A 13947-nucleotide genomic window follows, 5' to 3' on the forward strand; every position below is an offset into this window, starting at 1 on the left:
TCTTGTCTGAAACTGGGGGTGGAGATGCTCCTCAGGTATACAGGATGCAGTTCTAACCTTCTGCTCCTTGTATACTCCTGGGGCATCTATTAGGAACAGCTGATGACCTTGGGGAGGCTTCCCTTTATCTTTTCATCTTTGCAGAAAGAACAACTAGGCACCTCTCATGGCATGGAGTCACTGAAGGTTTAAAGGAACTTGATGTTCTGCCAGATCCCTCTGGACCCCGCCTCTGAGCATGGAGCTTATATATGATTCTGTGGCAACTAATCGCCATTCAAGAGGGAGTTCCCATTTCCTCCACTTCCCTGAAGGTTCTCTTGACAGGGCAACATGTCAGGCAACCGGACTAAACTGGAGAGCTCCATTTCTAACATAATCAATGTTTTCAGTAGAAGAACCACAGAGAATGGGCTTGAGTAAGTGTGCAATGCTTCAACCTAAGGAACCCCGTGTGCTGTCAGGAGTGTGTGCAGGAGCCAGGCCCTGTGACCAGCAGGGCTTTGCAGATCTGGGGCTTTCGTACGTTTGTTCTGAAGAGGCGAGGTGCGGCCGCAGAGGTGAGGCTGATTGGTAAGTCACAGCACCTGGTGGCAGGAGACGGAAAGGGATATACCGGTAAGATCAGCATTTGCCTTTGGCTCTTTGCCACAGCAACACACTTCCTGATCCTCAGTCCCTTGATTTCTTGATTCCTTGCTTCCTGATCCTCAGACCCTTGGCTTCTTGACTCCTTGCTTCCTGATCCTCAGTCCCTTGACTTCTTGATTTCTTGCTTCCTGATCCTCAGTCCCTTGACTTCTTGACTTCTTGCTTCCTGATCCTCAGGCCCTTGACTTCTTGACTTCTTGCTTCCTGATCCTCAGACCCTTGACTTCTTGACTCCTTGATCCCTAATCCTCAGACCCTTGACTTCTTGACTCCTTGCTTCCTGATCCTCAGACCCTTGACTTCTTGACTCCTTGCTTCCTGATCCTCAAACCCTTGATTTCTTGACTCCTTGCTTCCTGATCCTCAAACCCTTGATTTCTTGACTCCTTGCTTCCTGATCCTTGGACCCTTGACTTCTTGACTCCTTGCTTCCTGATCCTCAGACCCTTGACTTCTTGACTCCTTGATCCCTGACCCTCGGACCCTTGACTTCTTGACTCCTTGCTCCCTAATCCTCTGACCCGTCTTGACTCTTAGCTTCTTGACTCCTTGCTTCCTGACCCTCGGACCTTTGGCTTCTGGACTCCCATTCCTGCTCCCACCCCACCGTTTTGCCCTCGGTCCTGACGTCCTCAGCCGGGACTTCGACCACCTGTAAACTGGACCTTGACATGTGCTGAGTGAGAGCAGACTGCGTCAACTGGTAAGGAACCAGCTTCCAGACATTGCAATGCTGAGGAACAGGAGAGGGTGGTTCGTTCCTCAATTGGGTCACAGCTTCCCTTGGTTACACTTACAATTCTCATGGTTACAATTCTCCAGGTTCCATCCCCAGCATCATCCGTTAGGGCTGGGAAAAGGCTACAACCTGGAACCCTGGAGAGTTGCTGCACGTCAGTGTGGGCAGCACTGAGCTCATCGGACCCACGGTCTGACTCAATATAAATACGGCACTTCCTGTTTAAACCAGCCACTTCTTCCCAGGGCCGGATTTAGGTTTGATGAGGCCCTAGGCTACTGAAGGTAATGGGGCTCTTTATATGTCCAGCTGTCCTTTGTCAACAACAAATTGTCACTGTTTTTTGTGTTAAATATATGCTGTATGGAAATTTATGGACCTAATAGGTATCTAAAGCCATTTACACATGCAGAATGTAGGTACCCTATATATAGAAATGAGCAAACCAGTGATATTTTAGGGAGCAGGCTAGCAGGCGGGGCCCATGACTTACACCATAAGCGCCTACACAACACAAAACACTGTTGCTGTATGTAGGTTTCATTTTATTTTTATCTTATATTTTGAAATCTACATCCAGTTTTTCCCCTTTAATTTTTTTGAGGGCCCCCAAGAGCTATAGCTTGTTTAGCTTATATGTAATCTGGTACTGATCACACTCCTTGGAGGTCAGATCTCATCGGTGGCCACCTCTGCAGAGACCTCTTGGCACTGCTGGTCTCCCCCTTCAGGAGGAAATAGTGGGGACCTGCCCTCTGGGGTCTCCCAGGGTCTGCATTCGGCCAGCACAATTCAGAGCGGCTCCTTTTCCTTCCACAACAGCCTCTGATTCCCACTTTAACTGTTGGTTAAGGTAGATTTGATTCTCCTCCTTGGAAATGTTCACTCACCCATCCTTCTCTGGTGGGAGGGAGGACACTATTTTATGCTTTGCCCCAGGGGCCAAAAAGTCTTGAACTGGCCCTGTGCACAGGGTTGCAAAGCTAGCATCCATGCACACTTCTTTGGGAGAAAGACCCACCGAAACCAATGGAACGTGCTTTAAAGCAAGCAGGCTCAGTCTCTGCCAGACTTTTGCTTTCTTGTAAGGGGAACCTGTTCCCAGCTGAACTTTGCTTTATGTGGCAAGGAAACAAACAGGTTACCCTTTCCTCCCGGCAATGAAACAATTTTGCTGTTGTTACGACTCTCTCTCTTCTGGGCACCCGGATCGTAAAATTGCTTTTTCTTGGAACTTACTTCAAAGAAAGCCTGGTATAGAACGAGAAGGATGCATGTTTCAAGAAGACTGGAAAACGTTTACTGAATATATGGGTGAAAATTGTGTTAGAGGACACAGTCCAACCATCTCGTCCTCTGTCGTCCCCTTCTCCTTGTGCCCTCCATCTTTCCCAACATCAGGGTCTTTTCCAGGGAGTCTTCTCTTCTCATGAGGTGGCCAAAGTCTTGGAGCCTCAGCTTCAGGATCTTTCCTTCCAGTGAGCACTCAGGGCTGTTTTCCTTCAGAATGGATAGGTTTGATCTTGCATAATTCAAAAGCATCAAAGCATCAGAAGCAACATTTCTTGAGCTGGGACTCATGGACCTGCAGTGAATCTGAACATTGAACAATTCAGGGCAGACCAAATAAAATACTTCTTTATGCAGCTCACAGTTAAACTGTGGCACTCCAGTGATGACCATCAACTTGTTGTTCAGTCATTTAGTCATGTCCGACTCTTTGTGACCCCAAGGACGAGAGCACACCAGGCACTCCTGTCTTCCACTGCCTCCCGCAGTTTGGTCAAACTCATGTTGGTAGCTTCGAGAACACTGTCCAGCCATCTTGTCCTCTGTCGTCCCCTTCTCCTAGTGCCCTCCATCTTTCCCAACACCAGGGTCGTTTCCAGCGAGTCTTCTCTTCTCATGAGGTGGCCAAAGTATTGTAGCCTCAGCTTCAGGATCTGTCCTTCCAGTGAGCACTCGGGGCTGATTTAATCACTCAGGGCACCATTTAATAAGAAAGTCTTTATATGTGGTATGCGACAAATATAAAACTTTTCTAGAACAAATGGTGGTTCTCGCCATTAGATGCGATCTCTGTAAAGAAACTGAATGAGAGAAAATGCTGGGCAACATACTGTTTAGGGAATTAATTATAGAGGAGGAGCACCAGTTAAATTGGAAAAAAAATGAGGACATAAGAGACCTTTTAACGGATTGGTTACAGTACCACCAGCTGAATGACATTTTCAAAATGGATAAAAGAAAGGGTTTCACCACTGAATTATCGAGATTCAATAAAGATTTATTAAAGGATAATGTGAAACTACTTTCTAAAATGTATAAATTAGTGTTGGAATGGTTTACCAAAGATGAAGAAGTTAAATAGGTTATGATTCAATGGGTAAGAGATTTTGGGTATAATATCCAGTTTGCAGCATGGGAAAAACTATGGAGAGAGGATGTGTAATTTAAAGCGTGTTAGACATTGAAAGAAAATTATATGAAAATGAAAATGTTGTTGATGATGATGATATATTAAATATATTACTTGTACCCAACCCATCTGACTGGGTTTCCCAGCCACTCTGGGCAGCTTCCAATAGAGCAGGAAAGAACACAACAAAACATCAGGCATTAAATGCTTCCTGATATGGGGCTGCCATAGATGTCTACGGAAAGTCATATGATTGGTTTTTTCTTCTTCTTTTATTTAAACTTTATTTAATTTTTTTAAAAAAGAAAACAACTATTAAAAACAATTCAATACATATTTAAACATAAAAAACATAAATCCTTTTACAGTTTCAATACCTTATTCTCCCTCCCCGCCTCCCCATGCTTCCCTTCACCCGTGTATGATCTTCTTTGCCTATTATTCTTTCTGTTATCGTTGCGGTGCCCACTATCTTATTTATCATGTCATTACTCTTATATTGTATTTTCTATCTCCTTGTGGGATATTTTAATTATAGCATATTAAATTTCAAACTCCAGCACCAACTTTTTCCACATATTCCTTTACACATTCCCACTCTTTCTTATTTTCTTGATTAGAGCACCCTCTGATTGATCCTGTTAGTTTTTCCATCTCCGCAAACTCAGACATTTTAATTCTCCATTCTACAACTTCAGGTGTTTTATCAGATTTCCAACTTTTTGCCAATAGGATTCTGGCTGCCGCGGTTGCGCAGAGGGATACATTCCTTTTGTCCTTAGGGATGTCATTTGAAACTAAGCTTAGTAGGAATGCCTCTGGGTTTTTTTTTGTTTTTGTTTTTTAAATTGAGCTCCTAAATAATCATAATCATAATCATAATCATAATAATGCACAGGGTGGGCACTATTATCTAGAAGGCCCTATTTCTGGTTCTCTGTAATTTCACTTCTCGCATTGAGGGAACCACTAGGAGGCCCTCAGAACTGGACCTCAGTTTCTTGTCTGAAACCGGGGGGGGGGTAGAGATGCTCTTCAAGTCCCAATTGAGTGGAGGCACACTCAATTGGGAACAGCTGGTGACCTTGGTGATGTTAGCATTTTCACTACTCCCAATGTGAGAATCAGATGATAGTCAGAATCAGATGTTGTTGTTCTCCAGAGAGAGAACAACAACAACAACAACAACAACAACAACAACAACAACAACAACAACTTATTTATACCCCACCCATCTGGCTGGATTCACCCAGCCACTCTGGACGGCTTCCAACAAAATATTAAAATACATAAATCCATCACACATTAAAAGCTTCCCTAAACAGAAGTGGTTGGGAACGGTTCCTTCACTAAATTGCCTTCCTGACTCTGCTAATTTAGTGGGGTGTGGTATTGCTATATTGCTCTGTAGCTGTTGTGAGTAGTTCCAGCTCTCTGTTATGCTGTGTGTTTGCAGTGAGAGCTGTTTGTAACTTTCACACAGCCTATGTATATATTCTGTAAATACGCATTAGCTTGAAGTAATAAAAGAGGATTAAAAACCTCTACCACTGTATCCATCGTTTATTGGAGCAGAAGTTGGTGCTCACAATATATCCACTTGTGGGTCCATGGTAGCAGAGGCGGATTTAAGCTGAAGGAGTTCCAGTCATCCTGTTAGCCCAGTCGGGGCAGAAGAGGGACTTTATCTACCATCTTTGCAGAAACTACAACTCGGCACCTCTCATGGCGTGGCATCACAGAAAGGTTTAAGGGAACCTGTTGTTCTGCCAGATCGCTCTGGAACCCGCCTCTGGGCATGGACCTTATATATGATCCAGTGGCAACCGATCACCATTCAAGAGGGAGTCTGGAGTCTGTTCGCATTTCCTCCACTTCCTTGGCTCACGTGAAAGTTCTCTTGACGGGTCAACATGTCAGGCGGCCAGACTGAACTGGAGTGTGCCTTTTCTAACATAATCGACGTTTACAATAGGTATTCAGTAAAAATTGAGAGAACGGGCATGAGTGAGATTGCAATGTAAAGGACCAGCTTCCAGACATGCCAATGGTGAGGAGCGGGAGAGGGTGGTTTGTTCCTCAATTGGGTTATGCTTGCAATGGGGGAGCAATCCAGTTATGTTCAAAAGTCACACTTCTCTGAATTTTGCAATGCAGTTCTCCAGCAAAGTGATGTTTACACAGATTCCTAATCTAGTGTAAAGAATGCACAGAAATCCATAGATCTGTGAAATAAATAAATAAATAAATAAATAATATATTATTTATACCCCACCCATCTGGCTTGGTTTCCCCAGCCACTTTGGGCAGCTTCCAACAGAAAAATGAAATAAAATAATCTATTAAACATTAAAAGCCTCCCTAAACAGGGCTGCCTTCAGATGTCTTCTAAAAATCTGGTGGCTGTTTTTCTCTTTGACATCTGATGAGAGGGCGTTCCACAGGGCGGGCGCCACCACCGAGAAGGCCCTCTGCCTGGTTACCTGCAACTTGGCTTCTCGCAACGAGGGAACCGCCAGAAGGCCCTCGGTACTGGACCTCAGTGTCCGGGCAGAACGATGGGGGTGGAGACGCTCCTTCAGAAAACAGTCTGCAAAGTGGAATTCGATTATGGAATACTCCTTTGCAAAAAAATGTGTATACAGTGGCACTTCGGGTTACAAACGCTTCAGGTTACAGACTCCGCTATCCCAGAAATAGTACCTCAGGTTAAGAACTTTGCTTCAGGATGAGAAGAGAAATTGTGCTCCAGTGCCGTGGCAGCAGCAGGAGGCCCCATTAGCTAAAGTGGTGCTTCAGGTTAAGAACAGTTTCAGGTTAAGAACGGACCTCCGGAACGAATTAAGTTCTTAACCAGAGGTACCACTGTATTAGACAAATTTGTATCCAAAAAAGGACAGCCCCCATCATCTAGAACAAAAATCCCAAAATAAGTGTAAAGTATGCATATAAATGGGATGCGGGTGGTGCTGTAGTGTAAACCACAGAGCCTAGGGCTTGCTGATCAGAAGGTCGGTGGTTCGAATACCAGTGACAGAGTGAGTTCCCGTTGTTCAGTCCCAGCTCCTGCCAACCTAGCAGTTCGAAAGCACGTCAAAGTGCAAGTAGATAAATAGTTACCGCTCCGGCAGGAAGGTAAACGATCTTTCCGTGTCCTGCTCTGGTTCGCCAGAAGCTGCTTTTCCATGCTGGCCACATGACCCGGAAGCTGTCTGTGGACAAACCCCGGCTCTCTCGGCCAGTAAAGCGAGATGAGCGCTACAAACCCCAGAGTGGTCCGCGACTGGACCTAATGGTTAGGGGTACCTTTACCTGTACCTTATGCGTATAAATACATAGATTTGTGAAAACATTATGCAAAATTGAATTACATATTGGAATATTGCTTTGCAGAAATTGTTTATGTTAGACAAATTTGCAATCAAAAATTGACAGCCACCACCATCCATGATAATTATTTGTGCAACACTCTTGTGAGGTAAAATGTTCCACCAGGGATTTTGAATTTTCTCCAGAGTTTACTCATTGGGGTACCTTATGAATTTTCATGCAGACTTAAACACAAACACATGGTAGTTTAAGGAACTGAACTTAAGACTGGAAAAATGAGAAAACGAGAGGAAGCAATTTTGAGTTCTTTTTCTGAAGTACGTGGAATTCATGAAGAGAAGAAGAGCCTTAGTCAATTGACGACAAGGCACCCAAGTGAAGATGGCAAAAGATTTGTTACTCCCTGCATCTAGAAGGGCTGTGCGACCTTTGTGTGTCTTCCTGTAACCTGATCACACCGGCCCCTAAAACGATGCAAAACTGCTGCCACTGACACAAAGGGGAAGCAATGTTTTATTTAGAAAAATGGGGTGAGAGAAAATGACAGATAAGAATTTCGGAAACCCTTTTTCCCTATTAGCAATTGATTTCAGAATCTACCACAGCGCTTGCTAAACAACAGGATGAAAAAGGATTAAGTAATCTTCCCAGACCCACATCAAATTGTAGTTTTGATGATGAGAGTTGTTTGGAGACCCATACTTTGTGTCACAGAGCCATAATTTCAGAGTCCCATAGAAAAAAAACATTGATTGTTTGATGATGATGATATATTAAATATATCATCATCATCATCATCATCATCATCATCATCATCATCATCACCACCACCACCACGCTTCCAACAGAGTAGAAAAGAACACAATGAAACATCAGACATTAAAAGCTTCCTGATACGGGGCTTCCTTAGAAGTCTACAGAAGGATATATGATTGTTTATCTCTTTGATATCTGATAGGAGAATGTTCCATAGGGTGGGTGCCACCACCGAAAAGGCCCTCTCTGTAAGGTCACTTCTCGCATTGAGGGAACCACTACCGGTAGAAGGCCCTCAGACCTGGACCTGTCTGAAACCGGGAGGTGGAGATGCTCTTCAAGTATACAGGATGCAGTTCCAACCTTCAGCTCCACGTACACTCCTGGGGCATCAATTGGGAACAGCTGTTGACCTTGGTGAGTCTTCCCTTTATCTTCCATCTTTGTAGAAATTACAATTTAGCACTTACCACGGCGTGGCGTCACTGGAAATTTAAGGAAACTTGATTTTCTGCCAGAGCCCTCTGGAACCCGCCTCTGAGCATGGAGCTTATATATGATCCAGTGGGAACTGATCGCCATTCAAGAGGGAGTCTGGAGTCTGTTCCCATTTCCTCCACATCCTTGACTCACCTGAAAGTTCTATTGACGGGTCAACATGTCAGGCAGCCAGACTGAACTGGAGCGTGCCTTTTATACCATATTCGACATTTTCAATAGGTATTCAGTAAAAATTGAGAGAATGGGCATGAGTGAGATTGCAATGCTTCAACCTAAGGAACCCCGTGTGCTGAGTGAGAACGGACTGCGTCAACTGGTAAAGGACCAGCTTCCAGACATGCCAATGGTGAGGAGCGGGAGAGGGTGGTTTGTTGCTCAATTGGGTTACCGCTTGCAATGGGGGAGCAATCCAGTTATGTTAATCTTTTCAAAATTCTCACTTCTCAGATTGCCCTTTTCTCTTCCCTGGCTGATACTAGACAACTGTTAAAGTACTTGTTCATTTTTAATAATTTAGCAGAATGATCCCCACAAGGGCAGCCAAACCTCCCCCCCTCTCCTCCCCCTCTAACTCTCCACAACCCTCCAGAGTGGATTTTCTGGGGCTGCAGTGAGGAGGAGAAGGAGGGGATCTTCTGTTACGCTTGCAGACGTTGTTCCACAGGCAGAAAGGGAAAGGAAAACCCCACTTGGGTGCAACACTTTTACTGTTTACTCTACAAAGACCTCTCAAAAGTTTACCTGAGATGAGACCAAACATTCCTTTTTAAAAAGTGAAAACCAATGTTCGAATCAAATTGGCATAAAATGGATCAAAGTGTTATGAAATCTAGCAGGGATAAAACAAAAGTGCATTAGAATGTTCTCTGCGAAAAATTCCATGTTACAAGTTACTGTTTTGTTTGTTCCAATAGTTGCAATGCATTTTAGTCTCTGAGTGCAGGAATTGCCCTGAGTTGGAGAGTTCAGCGATATTCGGGGGGGGGGGCAGTTCCTCCACTCCCTCCTGTAAGTTATTCTTGGCTTTCAGCCTGCTAACTATTGAAGGATTCGACTCAAACTGCTGCTCCTTCCAATCTTGGCTTGTTCTGAGCCAGCCTTCCCCCTTGTGCCCCCCCCTAGTTTCTGGACCACAACCTCTATCATTCCTGACTGTTGGCTGTGCTAACTGGGCCCAATGGGAGTTGGGAACCCCATGACGTTCAGAGAGACACAGCTGATTCTCTTGTGATGTAGAACATCCCAGGAAGGATGACTAAATGTTTCATACTCTTGCGTGTGCTTGAATTCATCAGAAGACTGCTTGCTTTTCCCACTGGTTTCAGCCACTGTAACCATCTATCCTTCTTTATTCTCTCCCAACTGCGCAACAAAAAGGCCACTTCTGTCATTGATGAGGTTTTAAAAGGAAATGGTGATGGCCAGGTCACCTTCGATGAGTTCGTGGAAATTTTAGGCAGAGTTCTTGTCGCGAGCCATAACAACCCCACACCATGAAACACCAACCTGGAGGTGAAGAATTCATCAACTCTGTCTCTAAAGCTCATGTCCTCCTGAGACAATAAAGATTTGATTCAATATCCATCACAGTTTTGTGGAGTGTTTTTCAGAAGCACAGTAACAGAATCTTAGCTGGAGGATAAACTGCAGGTCAGGGACATCTCCCTTGGGGATAAGAGGATGCCAGTAGGATAAATGAGAAGCACCAGGGCACCTATTAGAAGTGGCAGAAAGACTTCAGGAAGAAAATAGAAATCTTGTTTAAAGACCAACACAACATACTATTTCTCTTTGTCGGAAGGAAGAAACTGGTTCTGGGTGAGGGTGGGGAGCTGGAATTTTGGATGAAGAGGAATAGAGGGTCAGTTGAAAGGAAGACAGGGAAATTGTAGAGCAGCTGGATAAATTATTAGGATCAGTCCATTTTAAATTGTCATAATTTCCCCCCAAAGAATCCTGGGAACTGTAGTATTGATGATGAGAGTTGTTTGGAGACCCATACTTCCTGTCACAGAGCCATAATTTCCAGAGTCCCTTAGAAAAAAACATTGATTGTTTAATGATGATGATGATGATGATATATTAAATATATTACTTGTACTCCATCCATCTGCATGGATTGCCCAGCCATTCTGGGCAGCTTCCAACAGAGTAGAAAAGAACACAACGAAACATCAGACATTAAAAGCTTCCTGATACTGGGCTTCCTTAGACGTCTACGGAAAGTCATATAATTCTTGATCTATTTGATAACTGACAGTGACAAATGGTCGCTATTTTTTGTGTTGAATATATTCTGTATGATAATTTATGGACCTAATAGGTATCTAAAGCCATTTACACATGCAGAATGTAGGCACCCTATATATAGAAATGAGCAAACCAGTGATATTTTAGGGAGCAGGCTAGCAGGCGGGGCCCATGACTTACACCATAAGCGCCTACACAACACAAAACACTGTTGCTGTATGTAGGTTTGATTTTATTTTTATCTTATATTTTGAAATGTACATCCAGTTTTTCCCCTTTAATTTTTTTGAGGGCCCCCAAGAGCTATAGCTTGTTTAGCTTATATGTAGATCTGGTACTGATCACACTCCTTGGAGGTCAGATCTCATCGGTGGCCACCTCTGCAGAGACCTCTTGGCACTGCTAGTCTCCCCCTTCGGGAGGAAATAGGGAGGACCTGCCCTCTGGGGTCTCCCAGGGTCTGCATTCGGCCAGCACAATTCAGAGCGGCTCCTTTTCCTTCCACAACAGCTTCTGATTCCCACTTTAACTGTTGGTTAAGGTAGATTTGATTCTCCTTGTAAATCTTCACTCACCCATCCTTCTCTGGTGGGAGGGAGGACACTATTTTATGCTTTGCCCCAGGGGCCAAAAAGTCTTGAACTGGCCCTGTGCACAGGGTTGCAAAGCTAGCATCCATGCACACTTCTTTGGGAGAAAGACCCACCGAAACCAATGGAACGTGCTTTAAAGCAAGCAGGCTCAGTCTCTGCCAGACTTTTGCTTTCTTGTACCGGTAAGGGGAACCTGTTCCCAGCTGAACTTTGCTTTATGTGGCAAGGAAACAAACAGGTTACCCCTTCCTCCCGGCAATGAAACAATTTTGCTGTTGTTACGACTCTCTCCCTTCTGGGCACCCGGATCGTAAAATTGCTTTTTCTTGGAACTTACTTCAAAGAAAGCCTGGTATAGAACGAGAAGGATGCACGTTTCAAGAAGACTGGAAAACATTTACTGAATATATGGGTGAAAATTGTGTTAATTTAAAAATGCTGATAGAATTAAGATAAATTCAACAGTGTAAATAAGTACAAATAAAAATTATTATTTTGAGGGATGTAACAATTACTGAATGGTTTGTTGTTGTTTAGTCCTTTAGTCGTGTCCGACTCTTCATGACCCCATGGACCAGAGCACACCAGGCACTCCTGTCTTCCATTGCCTCCTGCAGTTTGGTCAAACTCATGTTCGTAGCTTTGAGGACACTGTCCAACCATCTTGTCCTCTGTCGTCCCCTTCTCCTAGTGCCCTCCATCTTTCCCACCATCAGGGTCTTTTCCCAGGATTCTTCTCTTCTCATGAGGTGGCCAAAGTATTGGAGCCTCAGTTTCAGGATCTGTCCTTCCAATGAGTACTCAGGGCTGATTTCCTTCAGAATGGATAGGTTTGATCTTCTCACAGTCCATGGGACTCTGGTTTAGTGAAATTGAATGGTTCAGTTCATGTAAAATATGCAGGGATGTATGGTATGCAAAATGAACAACGGAAAGAGAAAAAAGGAAGCCACTGATTTAAGGTTGTTTAAATGAATATTTTGAAATGCAATTTAAAAAATTCAATAAAAAAGTATATAACAACAACAACAACAACAACAACAACAACAACAACATATCATTTATACCCCACCCATCTGGCTGGGTTTCAGACATTAAAAACTTCCCTAAACAGGGATGCCTTCAGATGTCAAGGAAATAAACATCAGGACTGGTGCCACTACCGAGAAGGCCCTCTGTCTGGTGTGTGTGTGTGTGTGTGTGTGTGTGTGTGTGTGTGTGTGTGTGTGTGTAAGCCTGGTGGGGAATGTGGGGTGCATAGAATTAACAAAGGAACAAAGGAACTCAGAAAAGGGGCTGGCAAGTTGGGGCACGGGAACGATCAAACTCATTTCTTGTAACTCGAAGCCATTGGTTTGAGTCCTACCCTCCAGAGCAGGAGAAAACAAGATTGTTCCCTCTTCCATGTGACGGCCCTTGAGAGATTTGAAGATAGCTATCATATCTCCTCTCAGTCTCCTCATTTCCAGGCTAAACATACCCAACTACCTCAACTGTTTCTCATAAGGCTTGGTTTCCAGGCCCTTGATCATCTTAGTTGCACCCTCTTCCATCTAGATGGAACTAGGTGAGCCATTGGCTTGAACCAACTGAGCTCTTCTAACATTCTTTGTCTTTTTTAGGTCCATGAAATATACTCGGAGTCGAGAGTGAATTTCATGCTCTTTATTCAGCTCATATTCATCAAGGAGAAGAAGAGAAGACGAATGGCTCTTTTCCCAAAACCATCTGCTTATATACATTATTTACACAATGGGCCTTGCGTGATTGGCTACTTCAGGGCTACACCTGTGGGCCAATTATATTGTGGATTGACTTCTGCCTGCAGCCTGATTGGCTGCTCCTACAGGCCAATCAGGTAGCAGATTCACTTCTGCCAGCCGCCTGATTGGCTGCTCCAGCAGGCCAATCAGGTTGCGGATTCACTTCCACCTGGAGTTGGATTGGGTAGCTCCCGCTGATTCTGAATCCTATTGTTCTAGGATTCAGCTCAGTACATAACAGTCCACAATATGTGCATTTCCCCAAACAACACAGAGTTGTGCCATTCACCTGCAGCAGTGGGACCGGAATCAGACAATATAGAGGGATCTGAGGGCTTTGCATGTCCCTGCAGAATTCAGGAACCACGATTGCTTAATCTTGCAGATTGCCTTGCAGAGGTATTAGAAAGCATTGTGTTTTTCCCACTCAATACATTTCCACTGTTCCATTGGAAAACCTGCTTGGGGGAACCCCAACAAACAATAAAGCCTGTCTTCTCTGCATTTGCCTACCCCCCCCACCTCCCAAGCTGTCAACACAACTATATGCAACAAATTGCTGAATTTGGAAAAAAATTCCTCTGTTGAGAACATTTGGATGTAAGAGAGCTCTGCTGGGTTTGACCAAAGGCCTATCTAGTCCAGCATCTTGCTCATGAAGTGGCCAGAAAGAGTCCCAAGGGAAGCCAGCAAGCAGATAAATAGGTACTGCTACAGCGGGAAGGTAAATGGCAGCTTTGTCATGCTGGCCACATGACCTGGAAGCTGTACGCCAGCTCCCTCGGCCAATAATGCGAGATGAGCGCCGCAACCCCAGAGTCAGTCACGACTGGACCTAATGGTCAGGGGTCCCTTTACCTTTACCCTCGAGTCAGATTAAGGAGGACTGGAACCTTAATGGAAAAGGCCATAGCTTTGCATGCAAAGGGTCCCAGGTTCAATACA

General features: G+C 44.3%; 1 long non-coding RNA gene across 3 annotated transcripts; it reads left to right on the forward strand.

Moving 5' to 3' along the window:
• Nucleotides 1-1185: 1185 nt before the first annotated feature.
• LOC118076300 (uncharacterized) lies at nucleotides 1186-11190 on the forward strand. Of its 3 annotated transcripts, none has more exons than XR_004691479.2 (4): nucleotides 1186-1674; nucleotides 8098-8312; nucleotides 8414-8742; nucleotides 9774-11190. It is a non-coding gene; the product is annotated as an uncharacterized LOC118076300 (long non-coding RNA). The 3 variants fall into 3 exon arrangements; XR_004691481.2 differs by having other exon boundaries at nucleotides 1186-1354; nucleotides 9774-11189; XR_004691482.2 differs by lacking the exon at nucleotides 1186-1674 and adding an exon at nucleotides 5000-5859 and having other exon boundaries at nucleotides 9774-11189.
• The last annotated feature ends 2757 nt before the right edge of the window (nucleotides 11191-13947 follow it).

The sequence above is a fragment of the Zootoca vivipara genome, chromosome 17 (assembly GCF_963506605.1).
Source record: "Zootoca vivipara chromosome 17, rZooViv1.1, whole genome shotgun sequence".
Taxonomy (NCBI): domain Eukaryota; kingdom Metazoa; phylum Chordata; class Lepidosauria; order Squamata; family Lacertidae; genus Zootoca; species Zootoca vivipara.